Here is a 22305-nt window from a genome sequence, read left to right on the forward strand (position 1 = left end):
TCTAACCACTGCCCAGTGCATCAAGCTTTCTTTGTAAAGCAAGTATGTACTGTTTTGCTAAATCTAGATTTTCATACACCCTATTTGTTTAAAACCTACTGACAAACATGTAGAGATGTACTTCTCTTCCGGGAGGTGAGGCCTTGACGCCAACTGCTCTGGGAGAGCTCACTCCCTCCACTGCTCCACTCACCTGCCTGTACCTGTGCTCCAGGTGGTCCTGCTACCTGGAAAGCCCTCCCCTGCTTCTCCACCTGCCCACCTCCACTGTCCATCAGAGCCCCCAGCTCAACTGCCCTTCCCCCAGGGAGCCTGGGCCCCCGGCCCACCGGCAGGCAGAGCAGACTGTTGTCTCCTGGGGCCCCCACAGCTTCGACCGGATCCTCTATGAACACTCTTTCCAAGTCTAAGCAGCAGTTCCACCTGCTGGCCTTCCCAGTGGGAATGCAGGCTCTCTGGGGGCCATGGCTGTGCTGAAGGGGTCACTCAGAGCAGCAAGGGCACAGGATTTGAAATAAAAAACCTGGGTGCTTCCTTCCACAGGATCTTAGGCAAATTCACCCCTCTGAGCCTCAGTCTATCCATCTACAAAGTAGGCGCAATAATTCCAAGGTGCCAGGGCCATTGGGAGGATTAAATGAGATGATATATGTGAAAAGCAATTTGCAAACTGCAAAGCCCTACACCAATTCCAGTGAGGATTAGTAATATTAGTACTAATCGCAGCAAGATCTTGTTTGACCCACCTCCTAGAGTAATGAGAATAAAAACAAAAATAAATAAATGGGTCCTAATGAAACTTAAAAGCTTTTGTACAGCAAAAGAAACTATAAACAAGACAAAAAGACAACCCTCAGAATGGGAGAAAATATTTGCAAACGAAGCGACTGACAAAGGATTAATCTCCAAAATATACAAACAGCTCACGCAGCTCAATATCAAAAAAAAAACAAACAACCCAATCAAAAAATGGGCAAAAGACGTAGACATGTCTCTAAAGAAGACATACAGATGGCCAACAAACACATGAAAAAATGCTCAACATTATTAATTATTAGAGAAATGCAAATCAAAACTACAATGAGATATCACCTCACACCGGTCAGAATGGCCATCATCACAAAACCTACAAACAATAAATGCTGGAGAGAGTGTGGAGAAAAGGGAACCCTCATACATTGTTGGTGGGAATGTAAACTGATACAGCCTCTATGGAGAACAGTACAGAGGTTCCTTAAAAACCTAAAAATAGAACTAACATGTGACCCAGCAATCTCACTACTGGGCATATACCCAGAGAAAAACCATAATTCAAAAAGACATAGACCAGACAAGGACTTCCCTGGTGGCGCAGTGGTTAAGAATCCGCCTGCCAATGCAGGGGACATGGGTTCGAGCCCTGGTCCGGGAAGATCCCACATGCCACGGAGCAACTAAGCCCATGTGCCACAACTACTGAGCCTGCGCTCTAGAGCCCGCGAGCCACAACTACTGAGCCCATGTGCCACAACTACTGAAGCCCGCGTGCCTAGAGCCCGAGCTCCGAAACAAGAGAAGCTACCACAATGAGAAGGCCACGCACCACAACGAAGAGAAGCCCCCACTCGCCAAAACTAGAGAAAGCCTGCGCGCAGCAACGGAGATCCAAACAGCCATAAATAAATAAATTAATTTAAAAAAAAAAAAGGACATATGCATCCCAATGTTCACTGCAGCACTATTTACAATAGCCAGGACATGGAAGCAACCTAAATGTCCATCAACTGAGGAATGGATAAAGAAGATGTGGTACATATACAATGGAATCTCACTCAGCCATAAAAAGGAACAAAATTGGGTCATCTGTAGAGACGTGGATGGATGGAGAGACTGTCATACAGAGTGAAGTAAGTCAGAAAGAGAAAAACAAATATCATATATTAATGCATATACGTGGAATCTGAAAAAACTGGTATAGATAGTCTTATTTACAAAGCAGAGGACTTCCCTGGTGGCACAGTGGTTAAGAATCTGTTTGCCAATGCAGGGAACATGGGTTCAACTCCTGGTTCGGGAAGATCCCACATGCCGCAGAGCAACTAAGCCTGTGGGCCACAACTACTGAGCCTGCGCTCTAGAGCCCATGAGCCACAACTACTGAGCCCGTGCGCCTAGAGCCCGGGCTCCACAACAAGAGAAGCCACCGCAATGAGAAGCCCGCGTACTGCAAGGAAGAGTAGCCCCCGCTCGCCGCAACTAGAGAAAGCCCGTGCGCAGCAACGAAGACCCAACAGAGACAAAAATAAATAAAATAAATAAATTTTAAAAAACAAAGCATAAATAGAGACACAGATCTAGAGAACAAATGTATGGATACCAAGGGGGAAGGGGTGGGGTGGTGTGGGATGAATTGGGAGATTAGGATTGACGTATATACACTATTGATACTATGTAAAAAATAGATAACTAATGAGAACCTACTGTATAGCACAGGAAACTCTACTCAACGCTCTGTGGTGACCTAAATGGGAAGGAAATCCAAAAAACAGGGGATATATGTATACGTATGGCTGATTCACTTTGCTGTACAGTAGAAACTAACACAACATTGTAAAGCGACTATACTCCAATAAAAATTTTTAAAAACTAGATTAAAAACAAGAAAAAAAGAGTAACATTAGTACTAAATAGTATGTTAACATTAATATTAATTTCCTCACAACACACATCCGTTCACCAACACCTATCGTTGTGCCTGCAGGCACCTGAAATGACTGCTGATGGAATCCCAGGTTCTCTGTTCATTCCAGGCAGAACTAAAAACACGGCTGCCAGAGATGGAGACCAGGAGCCTCTGCCAGTGGCTACAGCAGCAGCAGCCGTGGGGTTAGCTATTTTTCCCCTGGAGCTTTCCTGTAAGAGGTAACCCAGAGGGCTTTGGGAAACAGCCCCAACCAGCAGAGTGGAGGTACTCAGCCACCTGCCAACAGGACAGGGCCTCCCTGGGTGCAGGTTGCCCACAGGGGTTGTAGCAGGAGAAAAATAAAGGCACCAAACTCCACACACTTCTCCCAGGGTGGGGAGGCTGTCTTATCTGAAAATCACTTTCAGGGCGGCAGATGTAGTAACTTCCAGAGGTCTCATTCCACCCACTTCGTTGAGGTGAGGGTTGGGGACAGCCATCCTGGGACCACCCGTGGCCTGAAGGTACAGGGTCCTCAGATCGTGGCTCCCGAACAAGGATACTGAAGTCTTCAGGGGGATCACAAAACAGACTGCAGGTTGGAAAACAAGACACACACACACACACACACGCCTTCTCTATCCATCTTCACATGACGGTGAAGACCAGCTCTCCCTCCAAGACAGAAACCAGGCCCTCCTCTTGGGGGCGGGGTGGATTTCAAGGTTTTCTAACCTGGGACCTCATCTGAGCCCTGTGGCAGCCGGGAGGTGGGCAGAGGAGAGGATGAATAACCCCACCCGAGGGCAAGTGACCCGCCCAAGGTCATCACCAGGTTCTCTGACTCTGTGCAGTGCTCCGCCTGCTCCTCACACCATGGTGCCATCTAGCAGAAAGGGTGGAGACCTCGTCTTTCCTACAGACCTTGAAATAAAGCACCAAGGGGCTCTGTTTTAGAACTTCTCTGATTCTTTCATATCTACGGCTAACTTTCATGTCATGGGTAAACGCCTGCAACTCGGTGTTATGTGAACAATGAGCTAATGCAGGATCATGCCTAGAAGGAAAATATGCCCACTCTTCAGCAGTGATTATTTCTTGGTTATTAGAAATTTGGGGTGATTTTTATTCTTATCCTCCAATCTTTTCTGGGTTCCAAATTTACTATAATCAACAAGTACTATTTTCAAAAGCAGAGAACCCCATTGTTTTTCACAGGCTGACACACTGCAAACCTTCCATGAAATACTCATTTTGTTGTGTGTGACTTTTTAAAAACATGGTAGAACTGGAAGTGATGCAGGTTACGAACAAAAGTTTTCTGGGTGGGATCTTCCCTCTCTGGTTTCCGCCCCAGAGGAGAAGGAAAAGGAGGTGACTGTGGGGCTTCCTGCCTCTCAGCCCAGGCCTGAGACCTCCAGACCATTGGATGGAGCCTGTCCTTGAACACATCCAAGGCTGTTTAATGTACCTGTCAGCTCCTGATATAAGCTCAGTTCTAATAAACAATCCTGTTCTGACCTATCACTTCTCAAGAATGATTCCAGCTTTATCCTGTGTGGCAATGATACTAACCCATCCAACTGTTGGTTTGTTAGGCAAAGCGGTTTCAGCACCTACTCTGTGCAAGGCATCGTGCCAGACCCTGAGCCGCCATTAACCCAGGACTGGAAAAACCACCAACCAGACAGAGGCCCCATGTCATCCTCCTAAGTTCTGCCCAAGCATAGGGTTTCAGATGCACTAAAACAGCAGCAAACAGGAATGTGAACAAACGCAGCCTAATTCCAGCGCCGCCCCTCTGAGGACTTTGACAAAGCAGGGGCCTAGCACGAGTCCCTGATGAGAACACTGGCAGCTTAGCTGCACTGCATTAAGGTACCTGCACCACATGCCACTCGGCAGAGGTAGACAAAATGGGTAGGGAACATGAGACAACCCGAAACTTGGGGACCATCCAAATCTTCCCTCCAGGGCCCCTCACACTTTATTTCCCCCCCTTCCTGTCCTCTTTGAGGCCAAGAAGATCACATTCAATTAACATTTACTGAGGGCCTACTACGTGCTGAGCCCCAATGCCAAACAATTTTGCAGACAAAGAACTCAGACCTTTGCTTTGCACATGCTGTTCCCTCTGCCTGGAACCTGCTTCCTTATACATGGTGACAGCATAAATGTCACCTGGTCAGAGAAGTGCCTGCCCAGGCGGGAATGCCTCAATGTTCTCTCAGAGCACCCATGACAACTGGAATGGCTCTCCCCAGCTGGACTCAGCTCCCTGCACTGGCACACAGGCATGCAACACCTCTTTCTTGAATAAATTAAACAGCCTGTAAGGTAACAATAAAAGCCAGTGTTTACTGAGCACGTACCATGTACAGCCAAATGCTGTGCTGAGCTCCATGCAGACATCAGAGCGTTACAGCCATATGATGGCTGCACTGTTATTACTCCTCTTTTACAAATGAAGGAAATTGCATCATCTCCCGCTATTCTTAAAGAATGGGAATCAGAACCTGGTAAGCAACTTGTCCAAGGCCACAGAGCTAATAAGAAAGCCGCAGCTCCCAATTCTTTCTCCAGAAGGCTCAGCTTACCTCCCTCTCTCCCCGGTGCCCAAAGGGGTGCTTCTTTCTCCTGTGCTCCCAGTGACCATTCTTGTCCCCTTCCTGAATTCTCAGCCTCCTCTCCCCAGGCACCCAATTCAGAAGTTTTCCCCGATTCCTCCCCTCACGTCCTACACCCATGGGCTCCCACAGCCAAAGTGGACCCCCCTCAGCTGTGTTTCAGCAGCCATCCTGTGCAAAGACCCCTAGTCTTTCAGCCCTGTAGGGAGGGACAAACTGGGGCGCTCAGCTGGCCGCTCAACACCCAGCAAAGCAGGCGGGGAGGGCAGGCACCCCCTCAGTGAACCCACACATGAGATCTGGCAGTTAAGCCTGGCTCTCCGCGCCCCACTTCCCACTATGTCCCCACCCCCCTTTGCCTGTATTTATAGCACTGATGAGCATGGGGGCCTGGAGGATGGAAGATGGGGGAAAGGAGCCGCCCACTCGGTCCAGATCCACAGTGTGAGAGGTCAGTGAGGACCTGCCAGACCCGGGAGAGCCAGGAAGAACCCGGTTCCAGTTCAGGGAGCCACCCCACCGCCAGCCACGGAGGCCAGGGTAGAGCCACCATTACAGCAGCGAGCTCCAGAGGCCTGTCCTGAGTCACACAGGGCTGTCAGGACCAGAAGCTGCTGGAAGAATAGAAGCGAAACGCAGCAGGGACCAAAAAGGATGCCAGTGACCCGAGGGAAAGCAAAGGAGGGAAAGGCCCAGTCTCCTTGGAGTTACCTGCAGGAATGAAGAAAGGAGACACGGGCATACTGTCCTGGAACACGCGGCTGAGGCTGTCGCTTCCTTTTTGAAAACTTCAGGGCTCCCTGTTGACCACACTGGGGTCAAGCTCAAACTCCTTAGTGGGGCCTTCAAAGGTCTTCACGCCCTGGGCCCACCGTAGCCATGTCTGGGTGAGGTATTTCAGGCCTCCGCACCTCTGCCCACGGGGGCTTCCTCTGCCTAGAATGCCCTCTCCCTCCACAGGCAGAGCACTCCCCGTCCGTCCTTCAAGGTGCAGGAGGTTTCGACGATGCCGGGCACACCCCAGGGTTAGTGGGGGAAGAGCGTGGGCTCCAAGGTCAGCTCCACCGCCCAGCGCGGCTTTACCCTCCTAGGCTGCCTCCTCTGCAAAACGTGAAGGTAACTGTTCCCACCTCACTGTGGTGGGAGGATGAAACTCAGTCGTTCATGAAAGCACTTTGAACTGTGCCTGGCACACAGTAAGTGCTTAATAAACGAGCTGTTGTTCCTATTATCCTCCGGCCCCACTGGGGCCCTCTGTTTCCACCACAAGCAGAGCACTCTCTGTCGCATATCTGTTACACGGTGGACAGCCTCAGCCAACCACAGCCTCTTAAAAGACACAACCCACGACTCAGCACGGTGCTGGGCACACAGTAGGTCTTCAGCAAGTGCTCACTGCCTGTGAAGGTCCGGTGATAGACCCTCCCACCAGAGTTCTCCCAAGGCCCAGCAGCTGGCCTTCCACAACTCACACGCCAAATCCCCAGTCTCAAGGCCCAGCAGAGTGAGAAGGGTATTCACAGTTACTTGGTTTCAAAACAATAAAGGACCGTACTCTGCCTTCCCACTCCAGGGAATTCACAGGGAGAAATGAGCACAGGAGGGACTGGAAATAGCATGGAGCCCCTCTTGGGGAAGAGAGCTCGGCCGGCCCGCCAGAAACCAGGAGCAAAACCTCAAAGGCAGAGGAGGAGAAAACAGCCTCCAGACAGAAGCCCGAGCTCCACGGAACTCGGCCAACACCAGTGAACTAGGACAAGATCACTTGCACCCATTCTGCCCTGAAGCTCTTCTTCCCACCCACTTGGAGGCCTTTAGAAGGGGCTCCTGGTGTAACCCACTACCACATGGGAGCAACTTAAAACACATCCAGAATCCCAAAGGCTGCACAAAGGAGCCAGGCTGCCTGCGGCCAATTCTTGGGGAGAATTGATGGTGACTTCTCCAAGCACACTGGCTACAGGGGTCTTGTGTCTGGACTGGGGTCACTGTCTATGTCCATCTCCCCAGCAGACTGGAAGCCCTTAGAGGCCGGGCACCAGGTCCCATTCATCTTTAGACCCCTGTGCCCCTAGCATAGTGCCTGGCATGTAGTAGATGCTCATAAGTTACAAGGCAGCAACACCTGGCAGCAAGAGAGGTCCTGGTTCATGGACGACTCCATCCAGGCCTGCCACATACATGGACAAGGAGTCATGCGCTCCCTCTGGGTCTCAGTTTCCTCATTTGTAAAGAGGGATAACAAACAGTTCTGTACACGCACAGCCTCCGAGAGAATTAACTGGGGAAATATATGTGGAAAGCACCAAAGCATCAGAGGAATGCTAGCTAGCCATCCTTCCAGTTTCAGCTCAGCTCCCCTCGCCCCCTCCACGCCATGTTGGAACCTTTTCTGCCGGCCACGTTCCCCCTCCCCCAGCGCTGAACCCACTCTGCATTCCCTCTATTGTTTTATATTTTTCACATCATTGTGACTACTTGATTCTAAGTCTGATTCCCCGACCGACCTGAGAGGTCCTGGATCCCAGGGGCATCATGTGTTTCTGTTCAAAGCCTGACAAAATGGGCACACAGACCTGACCGCTGGGGCCTTCCCACCCCACGGTCCCAGCTCTGATACACAGGGCACCCTCCGGCAAGAGGTCCCGATGTGCAGAGCCTAGGGGGCCCACCAAGCACGCTGACAAGGAAGGGAGATAGGAAGGGACGCTGCACACATAACCTGTGCAAGAGTCACACCTCTGAGACCTGCGCCGCCTCTGCAGGTGCGTGAGCTTGTTTGCCTGGCTGCCTCCACAGCACAAGGGCCTCCAGGGCACAGATTGCTGCTTCTTTCCTTACATGAAGCACCCGGCAGTCAGATAAATAATACATGACGCTCTCCTCACACGCAGGTATCAGACGTGCAAACACCTGCTTTGCCCCACAGTGCCCTGGGTGTGGGTGTGTGCGTGTGTGTGGGTGTGTAATGTCTGGCCTTGCACAACCCCAGAGGGGATACGGGTTGGGAACAGATACGCCCACCTCTCAACCCCATCTCCTTGCCTTGGCCTGGAGTCAACTAGCACTAGACCCAAGCAGTGTGCCCGGAGAGGAAATGTCTGGGATGGATGCACACAACCCTAAGCCAGTCTCTGTGGTCCTTTTCCAAGCACATATCCTTGGAGCCCCGGGTTCCTGCCGGTGCCCCTCCAAACTGCTGACCTGTATGCAGCGCGTGTACACCTCCATGCACGCATCCCCAGAGGCCTCGCCAGGCTAGCCACCAGCCCAGATCACAGCTACCCGCACAGGGCAAGGCTGACTCCCCCACTCACTCGGCTGTGCCAGGCACCAGCACACCCACCGGACGCATACCATCCTACTTGCAAAGGGCCTGTCCATCCGCTTCCCCTCTCTCCCGGCCACCCCCACGGGCAGGTCCGATTACACTCCAGGCGCGGGCCCCGCCACGCTGGCGAGGAGGGGGCAGCGCACACCCACGGGCGGCCCGCGACCTCGCAAGGCGGGGACAGAGCGCAGGGCGAGACGGGCGGGGCCGCAGACGCCCCCTCCCTCCCCGCCAGGCCGGCCACCTTCATCAGCTCCCCGCCCGGGGACCCGCGGCCAATGCGACCCGCGGGGCGCCCCCCGAGCGGGCCTCTCCAGACGGGGCAGCCCCGCCGCCCCCGGAAGCCCTCGGCCGCCCCCCTCGGGGCCTCCAGCGCAGGGCCGGTGGGTAGGGTACCTCAGGAGCCCATGGCGGCGCGTGTGCGGGCGACGCGCGGCAGCCGGACTGTGAGAGAGAGGCAGGCTGACGGCACCGCAGCCCTACTATCTCGCCGCCGCCGGCTCGTCCCGGGCCCAGCGGAGTGCCGCCGCGGCGCGCCTGCGCACCGAGCGCGCCGCCGGGGAGGGCGGGGCGGCGAAAGCGAGGCTGAGATCACCCTCCCGGCCTTAAAGGAGCCGCCGTCCCAAACCCCCGGTGGTGGGAGCGATCCCGGCTTTCCAGCCGATCGTAAACCAGTCAGGAGTCGCCTCCCCAGCCTCCATCCCACCCCCAACCCTGCCCACCAGTGAGCTTCTTGGGGTGCAGGGACAGAGTCTTGGGCTCCAAGCTCTCGCTGGCTGTATGGAGCTTCACCTCTTTTCCTCCATTTGGGCCTGTTTGAAGATGAAACAATGTCTAACGGCTATTTGTCGAGTGAAGGATGCATGTGGAATTGTGGAATGAATGTATACTGAGGTGCTGTGTGCAATAACGCGAAATGAAATTGCAAAACAGAGAAAGAGGTTTTTCTTCCCACTCCACCTAGCAGCGCTTCCTTCCTGCCCCACCTCGCTCTAGGTGGCCTAACTAGCAAAATTCTTCAGATATCATTCAAACCGCCTAGCCCATTTCTGTTTGCCAGGTTCACACCCAACTCAGTTTAACTAAAAAACATAAAATCCAATCAAGTTCTGGCTTTGGTGTGTTCAAGATCCCCAGATGTATTTCTATCCCCAGCCCAGGCTCCTCCCCTGAACTGTGTACTCACCCCCTCATACCTGAGGTTCCAATAGGATCTCAAAGTCAACATGCCCACAACAGAACCATTTCCTCTCAAACGCAGAGACCTGCACTCTCACAGCCTCCCCACAAGAACGGTTAGCAGCTCCATCCTTCCAGCCCCTAGCCCAGAACTCCTGGAATCATCCTTGAATCCCTCCTCTCACCCCTTTACGCACTGGAGCAGGAAATTATGTTGGCTGTACCTGCAAAATATGTCTAGACTCTGACCTCTTCCACCCCATCTCCACTGCCACCACCCCATCCACTTTCTGTCCAGGATTATTGCAATATTCTTGTTATGGACTGAATGTTTTTATCCCCCCCAAATTCATATGCTGAAATCCTAACCCCCAATGTGATGGTATTAGGAGCTGGGGCCTTGGGAGGTGATTAGGTCATATGGGTGGAGCCTTCATGAATGGTATTAATGCCCTTAAAAAAGAGACCCCAGAGAACTTTCTAGCCTTCTTTCTGCCACGTGAGAATACAGTAAGAAGTTAGCAGTCTATAACCCAGAAGAGGGCCCTCACCAGAACCTATCACACTAGCAGGCACCCTGATCTCGGACTTCCAGCCTCCAGAACTATGAGAAATAAATGTCTGTTGTTGATAAGCCACCCAATCTATGGTAATTTGTTATAGCAGCCCAAGCTGATCAGGGTTATTGCAACATTTTCCTAACCTGTTTCCCTGTTTCCAGACCTGCCCCGTGTCCCAGTCTACTTCATTGCAGGAGCCAGAGGGATTCTTTTAAAACCTAAGTCAGAACACGGCACTTCTTTGCCCGAAGCGTGCCATTGGCTGTGCATTTCACTCTGAATAAAAGCCAAAGTCCTTACAAATCCCTGCAGAGCTTTGCTTCATCTAACATTCCATCCACCCAGCGGTGTCTGACCTCATCTCCTCCTCTTGCTTCCCTCCACACTGACCCCTTGCTGTTCCTAGAACAAATGAAGCACGCTTGGCCTCAAATCCTTGGCACTGGCTGTTCCCTCTGCTGGGATTGCTGTTCCCTCAAACACTTGAATGCTCCCCCTTTCACTTTCTTCAAGGGTTTGCTCACGTGTTCCCCACTCAGTAAGGCCTGCCCTAACCACTCTAGTAAACTTGCCAAACCCCTTACATGCAGTCCCGATTCCCCCTTTCCACGCTCTAGTTTTTCCCACATAGCTTAATTTCTATCATGACATAGTTTGCCTGTTTTACTGTTTGTCTTCCACCAGTAAAAGGTAAGCGCTACAAGGACAAAGATTTTTGTCCTTTTTGTTTCCTGATATAATCCCAGTACTTAGTACAAGGGTTGGTATAGAGAACATGCTTAAAAACTTTCTGTAGCATGAAGAGTCCTCTAGGAAAAGTCCTTCCCAGCCCCCAGGTAGGAAGTTGCTCAGGGCTTTCCAGCACACAAACAAGGCTTATCATCAATTGCATCATCATCATTTGTTCATGACTTCCCGGCTCTCCCTCCCTACACATGAAAACTCCCCCAGGGCAAAGTCCTTGTCTTAATTTTCACCATATCTTATGCTTAGCATAGAAACCGGACATGATTTGACAGCCAGAGTGGCAGGCCAAACCACACCCTAATTCAAGTTGTTAGCCCCTGTTCATTAAGGGCACTCTGGGTCTCAATTTACAGAGGCCCCAGGCTGACAGGGGCAGGGGCAGGTGGTGGGTATTTTTAGGCTTGGGTTGCCAGAAAGGGGCTCAAAGACAGAAAGTCACCTGGCCTGAGTGACATGGCAGGTCAGCAGCAGGTGGCACTGTGAGCCCTAGTTTGTCGCTACCTGCCTTTGCTCATCCTCTCCCCAGGATGTCTAATTTAGAAGTAAAAATTTACCCCCTCTGTCACCACCCCACTCCATGCAAATGCCCATTCACCCTGGCTCGAAGATGCCACTCACATCGGCCCCTCTCCCTTCCATGCCTGGGGCCACTGTCCTGGTTCAGGTCCCCTTACTTCTGGACAATTCCCCAACCCACTAGTTACCTTTACCCCTGCTCACTGGCTACTGAAGGAGCCTTTCTCCACCTCCAGCAACCAACTAATCTTCCTTCAAAGGCCAAATCCGATGTCATCTTTTGGTTCTTTCTTGATTCCCACCTCCCTCACTCGCCTCTCCTCCATTCCGGTCTAATTAGTTTCTCCCCAACAAAAAAAGTCGCAAATAAACTGAAATTCATCAAAGAATAGTTAAGTAAATTATGGTAGATCCATACAATGGTATATTGTGTAGATACTAAAACAGCCACTTTACACATTTCAAATAATAAGGGGAAATGATTAGGAATAATACTGACTGGAAAAGGTAGTAATAAATTTGCATGATAGCCTGATCTGAAGTGTTTAAAAAAAAATTTTTTTTTTAGGCTTAGAAGAAAGATTGGAAGGAAATATAACAAAATGTTAACAGTGGGTTCTCCTAAGTGGCAGAATTATGAATATTGGTTACCTTCTCTCTCTCTCTCCCTTATTTAATTTTTGTTTCTCTGTATTTTCCAAAATGTTTGCAAAAATCATGCAATCTCTTCAAAATAAGAAAAAAGGTTATTTAAAGAAATGGTCTGGGACTTCCCTGGTGGTGCAGTGGTTAAGAATCTGCCCGCCAATGCAGGGGACACAGATTCAATCCCTGGTCCGGGAAGAACCCACATGCTGCGGAGCAACTGAGTCCGTATGCCACAACTACTGAGCCTGCGCCCTAGAACCTGCGTGCCACAACTACTGAAGCCTGCACGCCTAGAGCCCATGCTCCGCAACAAAAGAAGCCACCACACCACAAGAAAGAGTAGCCCCGGCTTACCGCAACTAGAGAAAGCCCGTGCGCAGCAACGAAGCCCCAACACAGCCAAAAATAAATTTCTAAAAAAAAAAAGAAGAAGAAGAAATGGTGTGTTGTTCCCTTCTGTTTTCTTCTCTCTGTGCATCATAATTCATCTGCATGCATCTGTCTCCTCCACCAGACTAAGGGCCTCTCAAGGGTAATAGGGATCAGGTTGGATTATCTCTGCATCCAAAATCCACTCCTAGCATCTGTAGGGGAGTGCAGAGGAAAGAGCCAGGGCCTCAGCGGTGCTGGTGAAACCGTGCACCTCAGATTCGGACTTGAACCCACGTGGCTGGGACTCGAACCCGGCCAAAACCCAGTCTTCCAACTGAGATAACACACCTGGTTTCTCGACTTTATGAAGCTCAGGTTCTTGATGTCTCATCGCAGAAAGAGTTCAGTGAGAGACAAAGTGATGGGTAAGAAGTGGATTTATTTAGGGAGAAACACACTCCCCAGGGTGTGGGCCATCTCAGAATATGAGAAAGGCACCAGGGTATGGGGTTGTCAATTTTTATAGGGGTGGGTAATTTCGTAGGCTAATGATTGGGAGGAGTATTCCAGCTATTTTAGGAAGGGGCAGGGATTTCCAGGAATTGGGCCACCATCCACCTTTGATCCTTATGGCCTGTCTTGGAACTGTCATGGTGTCTGTGGGTGTGTCATTTAGCTTGCTGATGTGAGCGTATACTGAGGCTCAAGGTCTAGTGGAAGTCGACTTGTCTGCCATAGTGAACCCATTTGGTTCTAATTAGTTTATGTCATGTCCTCAGGCTATGTCATTCTTTCAAAGGTTGTGCCCTGACCCCTTCCCTCCAGTTTCACTGGTGCTAGCTAATGAGTGGCCCAGAGCCCAGAGCACTCTGAATCCATTTACCTGCAGTCTCTGCGTCTCCCACGTTTCCCCAAGGATCCTGTGGGAGCCCTGGCCAGGTGCCCTGGAGAGGCAGTGTGGTGTGGAGGGCAGAGCACAGGGCCAGCTCCATTTACTTCCTAGCAGTATGATCTTAGGCATGGGGCTTTGCCTCTCTGAGGCTCCGTTTCCCCATCAATATGTATGAAAATGTCGACACGGTATTTTGCACACAGCTGACAATCATGCTGCAGTCTATAGCATGGGGCTGCTGAAGGCCCAGCTAACTTTTTACCTGAATCAGAACCTTTTGGTTGCAACGGACTAAAACCCAATTCAAACTAAGTTAAACAAAGGAAGGGAATTTAAGGGCTCACTTAATTAGGAAGTGCCAGGCAGAGCTGGATTTGAGGCCTCACACACCGTCATTAGGACACTATTTCTCTCATTCTATTGGGTGTGCGTGTGTGTGTGTGTGTGTGTGTGTGTGTGTGTGTCTCGGCCTCATTCCCAGGTGGTCTTTACCCCGCAAAGGCACAGAGAATGTCTTTCCTAAGAATTCCGAAAGTTCTGTTCCATACTTGCCTCGGATTGGCCCATCTTGGGTCACTTTCCCATCTCTGAGCCAATCACTGTAGCCAGGAGCTGCAGTGCTCCAATTGGCCAGGCCTAGGTCAATGGCTCCGCCCCTGGAGCCAGTGGGAGGAGTCAGTTCCTACCGAACCAAAAGCACTGAGAGGGAGGGTGGGCCCCTTAAGGAAAATGGGATGCCGTGACCAAAAGAACCAAGAAAGAGTGCTGGGGAGGAAAAAACCTCAGATGTTCAGCAGCTCAGGGAGTTTAAGTGGCTCTCCCAGGTCACCCAGAAAGGAAGATCAGGGACAGGGCAGAAGTGTAACCTCAACCAGAGCAGAGATGGAGGGAACTACGAGAGCCATCTGGATGGGGTGGCTTTTTGGAGGCCTTTAGCTTGTATGGTGACCAGACTGCCTGGTTCAGATCCGACTCCACCACTGACAGTCTGTGAGACTTTGGGCAAATCACTAAGCTTCTCTGAGCCTCTGTTTCTTCATCTGTAAAATGGGGTTAATAACCATACCATCATTTCAGGGCTGACGTGAAGATGAAATAACACAAGTAAGGCTGTTAGCACAGGGCCTGGCATGATATAAGTACTCAGGAAGTGCTGGGGGGGGGGGTTTGTTTTGTTTTTTTGTTTTTTGGCCTCACCGCGTGGCATGTGGGACCTTAGTTCTCTGACCAGGGATCGAACCCATGCCCCCTGCAATGGAATTGTGGAGTCTTAACCACTGGACCACCAAGGAAGTCCTGGAAGTGCTGTTTTTAATATATATAAACAGTAAGAAGGCCTTTTCTGAAATTCCTGTTTGCAACTGAAAACATAAACAGGCCCAACTGAGACGATTTTGATGAACTTGCCTCAAACTCTGCCGTCAGTGAGTCTATCCCCAGCAGCCACCTTGTGTCTGGTGTCAGGGTCTTGCTGCTGCTCTTCCCATCACCTGGAACACATTTCTTCTCACACCCTTTCCTTTCCCTAGTTAATTCCTGCCCCTCCCTCAGGTCCCTGATAAAACGCTGGTTCCCCCGGGTATGTCATTAAGTGGAAAAAAGAAAATATCATACAGAACAGTAAGTATTAGATGTATCATTTATGGAAATATATGTGTGTATGTCTATTTGTGTGTGTGTGTGTGTGTGTGTGTGTGTATGATTTAAAATGCATAGTAGGGGGGACTTCCCTGGTGGTCCAGTGGTTAAGACTCCATGCTCCCAATGCAGGTGGCCTGCGTTCGATCCCTGGTCAGGGAACTAGATCCCGCAAGCCGCAACTAAGACCCAGTGCAGCCAAATAAATAAATAAATAAGGACTTCCCTGGTGGCACAGTGGTTAAGACTCCACCTGCCAATGCAGGGGACACGGGTTCGATCCCTGGTCCAGGAGGATCCCACATGCCGCGGAGCAACTAAGCCCATGCGCCACAACTACTGAGCCTGCACTCTAGAGCCTGTGAGCCACAACTACTGATGCCTGCGCACCTAGAGCCCGTGCTCCGCTACAAGAGAAGCCACCGCAATGAGAAGCACACGCACCACAACAGAGTCCCCTGCTCCCTGCAACTAGAGAAAGCCCACGTGCAGCAACAAAGACCCAACGCAGCCAAAAATTTTAAAAAATTTAATTAAAATAAAAATAAATAAATAAATATTTTTAAAAATAATAAATAAAATGCATAGTAGGGAATTCCCTGGCAGTCCAGTGGTTTGGACTCTGTACTTTCACTGTGAGGGTGTGGGTTCAATCCCTGGTTGGGGAACTAAGATCCCACAAGCTGTGCAGTGTGGCCAAAAAATTTTAAAAATTAAAAAAAAAATGCATAGTAATTTTCTGGAATTCATGAGAATGCACCCTCACATGAACAGAGGGCAAACAAAGACCAGGTCTTAGTCATCTTTGCTCAGAACCTGACGCACAGGGTCATCATCTTCATCACAACTACTTTTCTTTGAGCAGTTGCTATGTGGCAGGCAATGTACTAAGCTCTTCATTATCTCAACAAGCAGCAGTGACAGCCATTTGGCAGATGAGGAAACTGAGGCACAGATCTTGGCATCATTACTTGGCCAAGGGCACACCTGAGCAACCCGGCACACAGGGAGCCCTCGTGGATGTTTGTTAAATGAACCCGGAACCCACACTAGCCCCCACAGGGAACTAGGAAAATCAGCCAGTGAGAGAAAATGCTTCTGACTTCACAAAGCCTTTCCTCTTAGGGTGGTGATCTTCAGGGCATCAATGGCCATCAGCAAGCAGAACAAGGCCATTCCTGGGGGACACCATCTAGGTCGTGTGTATGTGTGTGTGTGAATCAGGGATGTCGCTGGGGATGATTTACAGGTTGCTGTGAAAAGACCCTGAGTTGGAGACACAGAGAGAAGGAACTTCCTCTTTCTGCCTGTCAGTCACACACACACACAAACGTACACACCTGTACCTCCAACAGAGGTGAGGTGAGTCCCACTTCAAATTCACCTAGCCAAAACAAGCAAAAGAAAACAGGCCAAAGAGAAGGATTTACTGCCAGTTTCCTTGGAATCACTAGGAACTTGTTTCAGATTCTCTACAAAATCCCAGGTTGCAGCCAACTATCCTGAGCGCTGCCATCAGGAAAGGGAGGTCCTCCCACAGGTCAGGGACGTGCAGGAGCTGGGGAAGCTCGGTCCAGGGTTTCCTGAGAAAGCCTTTAATAAGAGGGAGGATAGGAGAGGAGGAGCAAGAGGCCTGGTGTCCCAGTCTCAGAGCTGCAGTGACCTGGAGGGCATGACTTCAGAGGGGCTGCACCTTAACCATAGGTGCTTTGAAAATGTTGGGATGAAAGGCTTTGGGAGGCGTAATTACCTGAGATGTTATTCTCCCAGGGGCCTGCAGGAGCCCAAGTTACTATCTGCAGAGATCTGTTGTAGAGGTCCCCAGTGGGGCCTTCTTAAACGGGCAGTACCCCAGGACTTGGCCCTCTGCTCCCCTCGCCCTGGCTGCTGGCTGGACTGCTCTCCCATCCCATCAGTGTCTCCTGCATGGCTAGCGCAGCCTCAGTGAAGCCAGGCCCCAGATGTGCAGCTTCCTGAACCTCAGTAGGCTACGGGACATGGCCTCACATGGGACAGTTGGGAGGACAGGGAGATGCTGTTGGTGCCTCAAGGCTAGGGTGAAAGGAAGGATGGCAGGGAGCAGGCCAGAGGAAGAGGAGGAAGGTGGCTCTGTGTCACCATGGCAACATTTATCCTGCACGCCAGACCTCTTCTCCCTCACCAACTCACGTGCAGCCAGGAAAGCAGGCCCCAGAGAAGTGTGGCTTGAGCGAGAGTAGATGTTTGGTGATTGGGCAGCTTGAGGTTGGAGCTTGGAATGGGTTTACTCCTTGGAAGGATTAGATGGGTTCCTGCGGGAACCTGTGTTGCAGGCTCTGGGAAAGAGGATGTGACATGGGGGCTCAGCATTTTAGCTATAACTATTCCTGTATCTGTTTCTGAAATAGAGTGTGGATGGGGGAGGGGGAGGTAAGGGAAGGAGACAGAACACAGGAGTGGAAGGTTCTCCCCTTTGCTAAAGCTACGCTGGAGTGACCCCGTCCCCCGACTGGAGCTGATGGCAGGGGTCTGTCCCATCCACTCCTCCATGGGAGGCCCTGGCTTGTGGGGGGAGGGGGAAGGCATCAAAAGGTAGGTAGGAAAGGAGAGGGGATGCCACCACCTAGGAGGCAGCAGCCGCGGGGAGCGGATGGCTCGTGTTTTACGGGGGGTGGGGGTGGGGGGTGGGGGGGGAGTGAATGAACCAAGTTCAGAGGAAGCCTAGTCCCTCCTTTTGTCCCAGACCTAGTTCTCCCGGTGTCTCCTCCCCTCCTTCCTCCTCCAAACCTTCTGCCATCCAGTCGTCAATCCCCCTCCTCAAGGGTTCTTTGGCCTCCAAACAAGAGCAGACCTCTTGGATTCTCAAAACCACCTCCTTCCACGCCTCACCCTCAGCTGCCTCTTCCCCCCACTTCCCACTCACCCCAGTCGAAAGGTCACCTGTTGATTTTTAGAAGAGTGGTCACCTGTGTGTCTGTGAGGGGGAATACTGCACGGGAAGGGGCATGGGCGAACTTGCGGGGGTATTGACAATCGCCCACATCTGCATCAGGTGGTGATTACACGGGTATATAGAAACAGGTAAAAAGCTATGGATCCGTGTAAATTTAAGATGTGTGCGCTTTTCGTACATGAATTATACTTCAATTTAAAAAAAAGAAAAGAAAAAGAAAAAGAACTAGGGGAAAATGATCAGTAGGAAGCTTGTTTTTTTGCCAGCCTCCCTTTCCTCTGCCCGGTGGCTTCGAGCCCGCTGACCACACCCTCCTCCTCCTTGCCCCGCCCCCAGCCCTGCTCCTCCCTCCCTGGCCGCGCCCCATTAGTTTCGAGCTGAGAATGCACGTCCCCCATCGGTGTTCTAGTTTTCTATCAGTGGTCGTGCTGTGCTCCCAGGCTCCCAGGCAGGTAACCTCAGAGCCTCCGACTCCCTCTCTCAGCTGGCTAAGAACACCGCGTTCTGAAACGGTTCAGTCATCCTTGCCTTCTGCATGCCTCCTGCCTGGATTGTGACCATAGCTCCCTAACAACTCTCCCTGTCCCCTTTCTCCATCCTCCAATCTCCCTATCCACTGTTCCCAGATTCATAGTCCTCAAGTTCACATCCATGGTGTCCTCTTCTCTAATCAGCGGTCCCCCACACTGCAGGTGCTGGCGGATGGAAATCAGGCCTTTGGGATCTGGCCTCTGCCTCTTCCAGCCTTGGCTGCTGTAGATCTTCTTCCCCCTCTGAGCTTGGAAACTCTGTATCAAGCTGGTCCTTTGCACATGCTGTTTCCTTGGTTGGTAATGACGGTCTCCACCTGACCACCTTCCCCAAACCCGGCCGCCACCACCCAGTAAACTCACATTTCAAGGCTCAAGGTCAAGTATCTTTTTAAAAAAAAAAAAATTTTTTTTTATTTGGTTGTGCCACGTCTTAGTTGCAGCAGGCGGACTCCTTAGTTGTGGCAGGCAGGCTCCTTAGTTGCGGCTCACCGGCTCCTTAGTTGTGGCATGCGAACTCTTAGTTGCAGCATGCATGCAGGATCTAGTTCCCTGACCAGGGATCAAACCCAGGCCCCCTGCATTGGGAGCGCAAAGTCCTATCCACTGGGCTACCAGGGAAGTTCCCAGGTCAAGCATCTTTGAAACACCTTCTTGATGACATCAGACACATTCCTCCCTCTTTTGTCCCTAGTTCACACTGGGTATCTCACACTGGATTTTGGATTGGGATGAACCACTTGCTAACCTGAGTCTTCCCCCTAACTTTGGCCCCTGGAAGCCAAAGTCACAGCTTGTGTTTGAAAATGTGTAGTTACCATTACTGAGCACTTAAGAGGTGCCTGACTATAGTGAAGGTTAAGAGGATGGGGCACTGCGCCTCAGTGTCCTCATCCATAAAACAGGCATCATAATACACCAACCTCATAGGATTGTTATGAGCAGAGGGTGGGAACAGGGCCTGGCACAAGGAGCCTCCTCAGCCCTTACGCGCATCTGTGGTTTTATTTAATCCTATAACCTCTGAAGTAGGTATTGCCACCTCCACTTCACAGAGAAAACCGAGACCCAGACAGTGCCCAAGATCACAGAGAGATGGAGTCAGCCCTCTGGATTCCAACCCTGTGCTCTCCACCCCTCCTCACCCCTGCACTCCACTCTACCTCAGCCCAGCACCTGGCATCCACAAGCCCAGTCAATGTTTGTTGCATGAATAAAAATGATTCACCAAGTGGCATGTTTGCCCCCTCCAGTCTGGGCAAAATTTCTGGGCAGTTGTTTGGCATACTTGATAAAAATAGTTTGCATGGTTGACGCATCCTGGTCACTCCGCTGGCCTCAGCTTAAATATCACTTCCTCAGAGGCTGTCAGTCACCACCTCCTCCTCTCTTATACATTAGCTCCCTGAATAAGAAACGCAGGAAGGAGAAACCAGAAACCAGTGAGGATCGTGGGTAGGAACACAGTGGAGGGGGCAGGGATGGGAGCGATTCTAATTGTTACTTGACTTTTATATAGCTTGACGTTCATATATGTAATACCTCCAAAAAAACAGAATAAACCAAAAGGGGAGAGACACACTAACTCATCATTTATAATTTTTTTTTTTTTTTTTTTTTTTGTGGCTGCGTTGGGTCTTTCTAGTTGCGGCACCTGGGCTTTCTCTAGTTGCGGCGAACAGGGGCTACTCTTCGTTGCGGTGCGTGGGCTTCTCATCGCGGTGGCTTCTCTTGTTGCAGAGCATGGGCTCTAGGCACATGGGCTCAGTAGTTGTGGCACACGGGCTTAGCTGCTCCACGGCAAGTGGGATCTTCCCAGACCAGGGCTCAAACCCGCATCCCCTGCATTGGCAGGTGGGTTCTTAACGACTGCGCCACCAGGGAAGCCCACTCATTATTTTTTTTCTTTTTAATTAAATTTATTTATTTATTTATTTATTTTTGGCTGCGTTGGGTCTTTGTTGCTGTGTGCAGACTTTCTTTAGTTGCAGCGAGCAGGGCTACTCTTCATTGCGGTGCGCGGACTTCTCATTGCAGTGGCTCCTCTTGTTGTGGAGCACAGCCTCTAGGCACGTAGGCTTCAGTAGTTGCAGCACGCAGGCTCAGTAGTTGTGGTGCACGGGCTTAGCTGCTCCACGGCACGTGGGATCTTCCTGGATCAGGGCTCAAACCCGTGTCCCCTGCCTTGGCAGGCGGATTCTTAACCACTGTGCCACCAGGGAAGCCCCACCCACTCATTATTTAAATTAATAAAATAACCGCACAGAGCACAGAGAAAAGAGTAGTTTCAAGTTACTTCTGGGCACTATACTCTGACAGTAGATACATTCTAAGGGGGGAAAAAAAACCCGTAAAAAACTTTTTACTCCATAGGTATACTTTTTTTGTTGTTGTTTCTTTTTGGCCACAAGGCTTGTGGGATCTTAGTTCCCTGACCAGGAACTGAACCTGGGCCCTCGGCAGTGAGAGCTTGGAGTCCTAACCACTGGACAGCCAGGGTTGTCTGTCAACAGATACCCTATTCCCATCCATAGGTATACTTTTAGTAGTAACATTAAAATTGTAATTTTGAAACTTACGTATACTATAGGATACAGCAAATAAGCACATTAGTATTAATAAGATCTAAGATTTTCACCGCAAAAGATATATAAATTAAAAATTTTTTTGAAAAGAAGATTAACTCCTTGTATTTCCCCTTAGGGCCCACAGTTGGTAGCATCACACTGTTCGATGTCAGACGGGAGGGGCTGGGAATCACCAGCTAGACTGTCACTCTGCTCCAAGGCAGGTCTCCCTGTGGTTCACTGCCTACAATGCAGGGCCCTCTGGCATCTCCTGGTGGTTAAGAATAAGGACCCACCTTTGCCTCAGCCTCACACGGAGGGCCAGAAGGAGACCCTTTACCAGGCCTGAGCCAGGCTGTGGGGTCATAGGGTCTTCGAATGCCAGCACTGGAAGGGACCTGAATTATGAGGGTTTTGAGCGATGCCCAGGACTTACAAGCGGTCTCTCAGAGCCCTCCACCCCCTCCCCAGGCTGAGCTCTTGCCTGTGAGTGGAGATCGTGGCAACAGCGGCTTTTGGGTTAACGAATGAGAAGTATGAAAGTAATGTGTGCTGGATAAACATGGACTGCTAGACAAATTCTTGTATAAGCTGGCCAGACAAAGGCAGCCAAGGCTGAGGCCTGTTCCTTTATCAAAGCTTGGCTGAAGGAACTGCCCAGGCTCATCTGTGGCATAGGTGCCATTGGACCCAGGAGAGCTGTGGTCTTGGGCAAGTTATTTTACCTTCACACTGTTTCTTCAGCTGAAGGCAGGGAGATTAACACCTAACTCAGAATTAATGGCTAAGATAACTCAGAATTGTGGATAAGATAACGTGAAGAGCGTTTTGAACTTTCCTATTCAGTGTGGTCCTGGGCTGTGGGCATCACCCGGAACTTGTTCGGATGCAGACTCTCAGGCCCGACTCCAGCCCTCCTGAGTCAGAAGCTGCATTTTAACGAGGTCCCCAGGTGGTTTGTGTGTGGTCTTTGAAGCACAGGGTTAAAACAGTCCCAGGGAGGTACCAAGTACTCTCCGAGTGTCCTCAGCCATCCCTGGCTCCCAGGTCTGCTGGAGAGAAGCCCCCAGAGCAAAGAGGTGGGTGGACCAAGGGCTGCCCATG

At 50.7% G+C, this 22305-nt stretch overlaps 1 protein-coding gene across 4 annotated transcripts in view; it reads right to left on the reverse strand.

The window, feature by feature from the left end:
* The window catches only part of TMEM184B (transmembrane protein 184B), a 48988-nt gene extending 39836 nt beyond the window's left edge, over nt 1–9152 (reverse strand). For 3 of the 4 annotated variants that reach the window (XM_059936964.1, XM_059936960.1, XM_059936961.1), the window contains exon 1: nt 9017–9152. The gene's annotated coding sequence lies outside the window, so the exon portion shown is untranslated. Of the gene's footprint in view, nt 1–5034; nt 5053–9016 lie in introns of those variants that run through there. The other variant, XM_059936963.1, reaches the window with a different exon arrangement.
* Between the last annotated feature and the right edge of the window lie 13153 nt (nt 9153–22305).

The sequence above is a fragment of the Balaenoptera ricei genome, chromosome 10, assembly GCF_028023285.1.
Source record: "Balaenoptera ricei isolate mBalRic1 chromosome 10, mBalRic1.hap2, whole genome shotgun sequence".
Classification (NCBI taxonomy): Eukaryota; Metazoa; Chordata; class Mammalia; order Artiodactyla; family Balaenopteridae; genus Balaenoptera; species Balaenoptera ricei.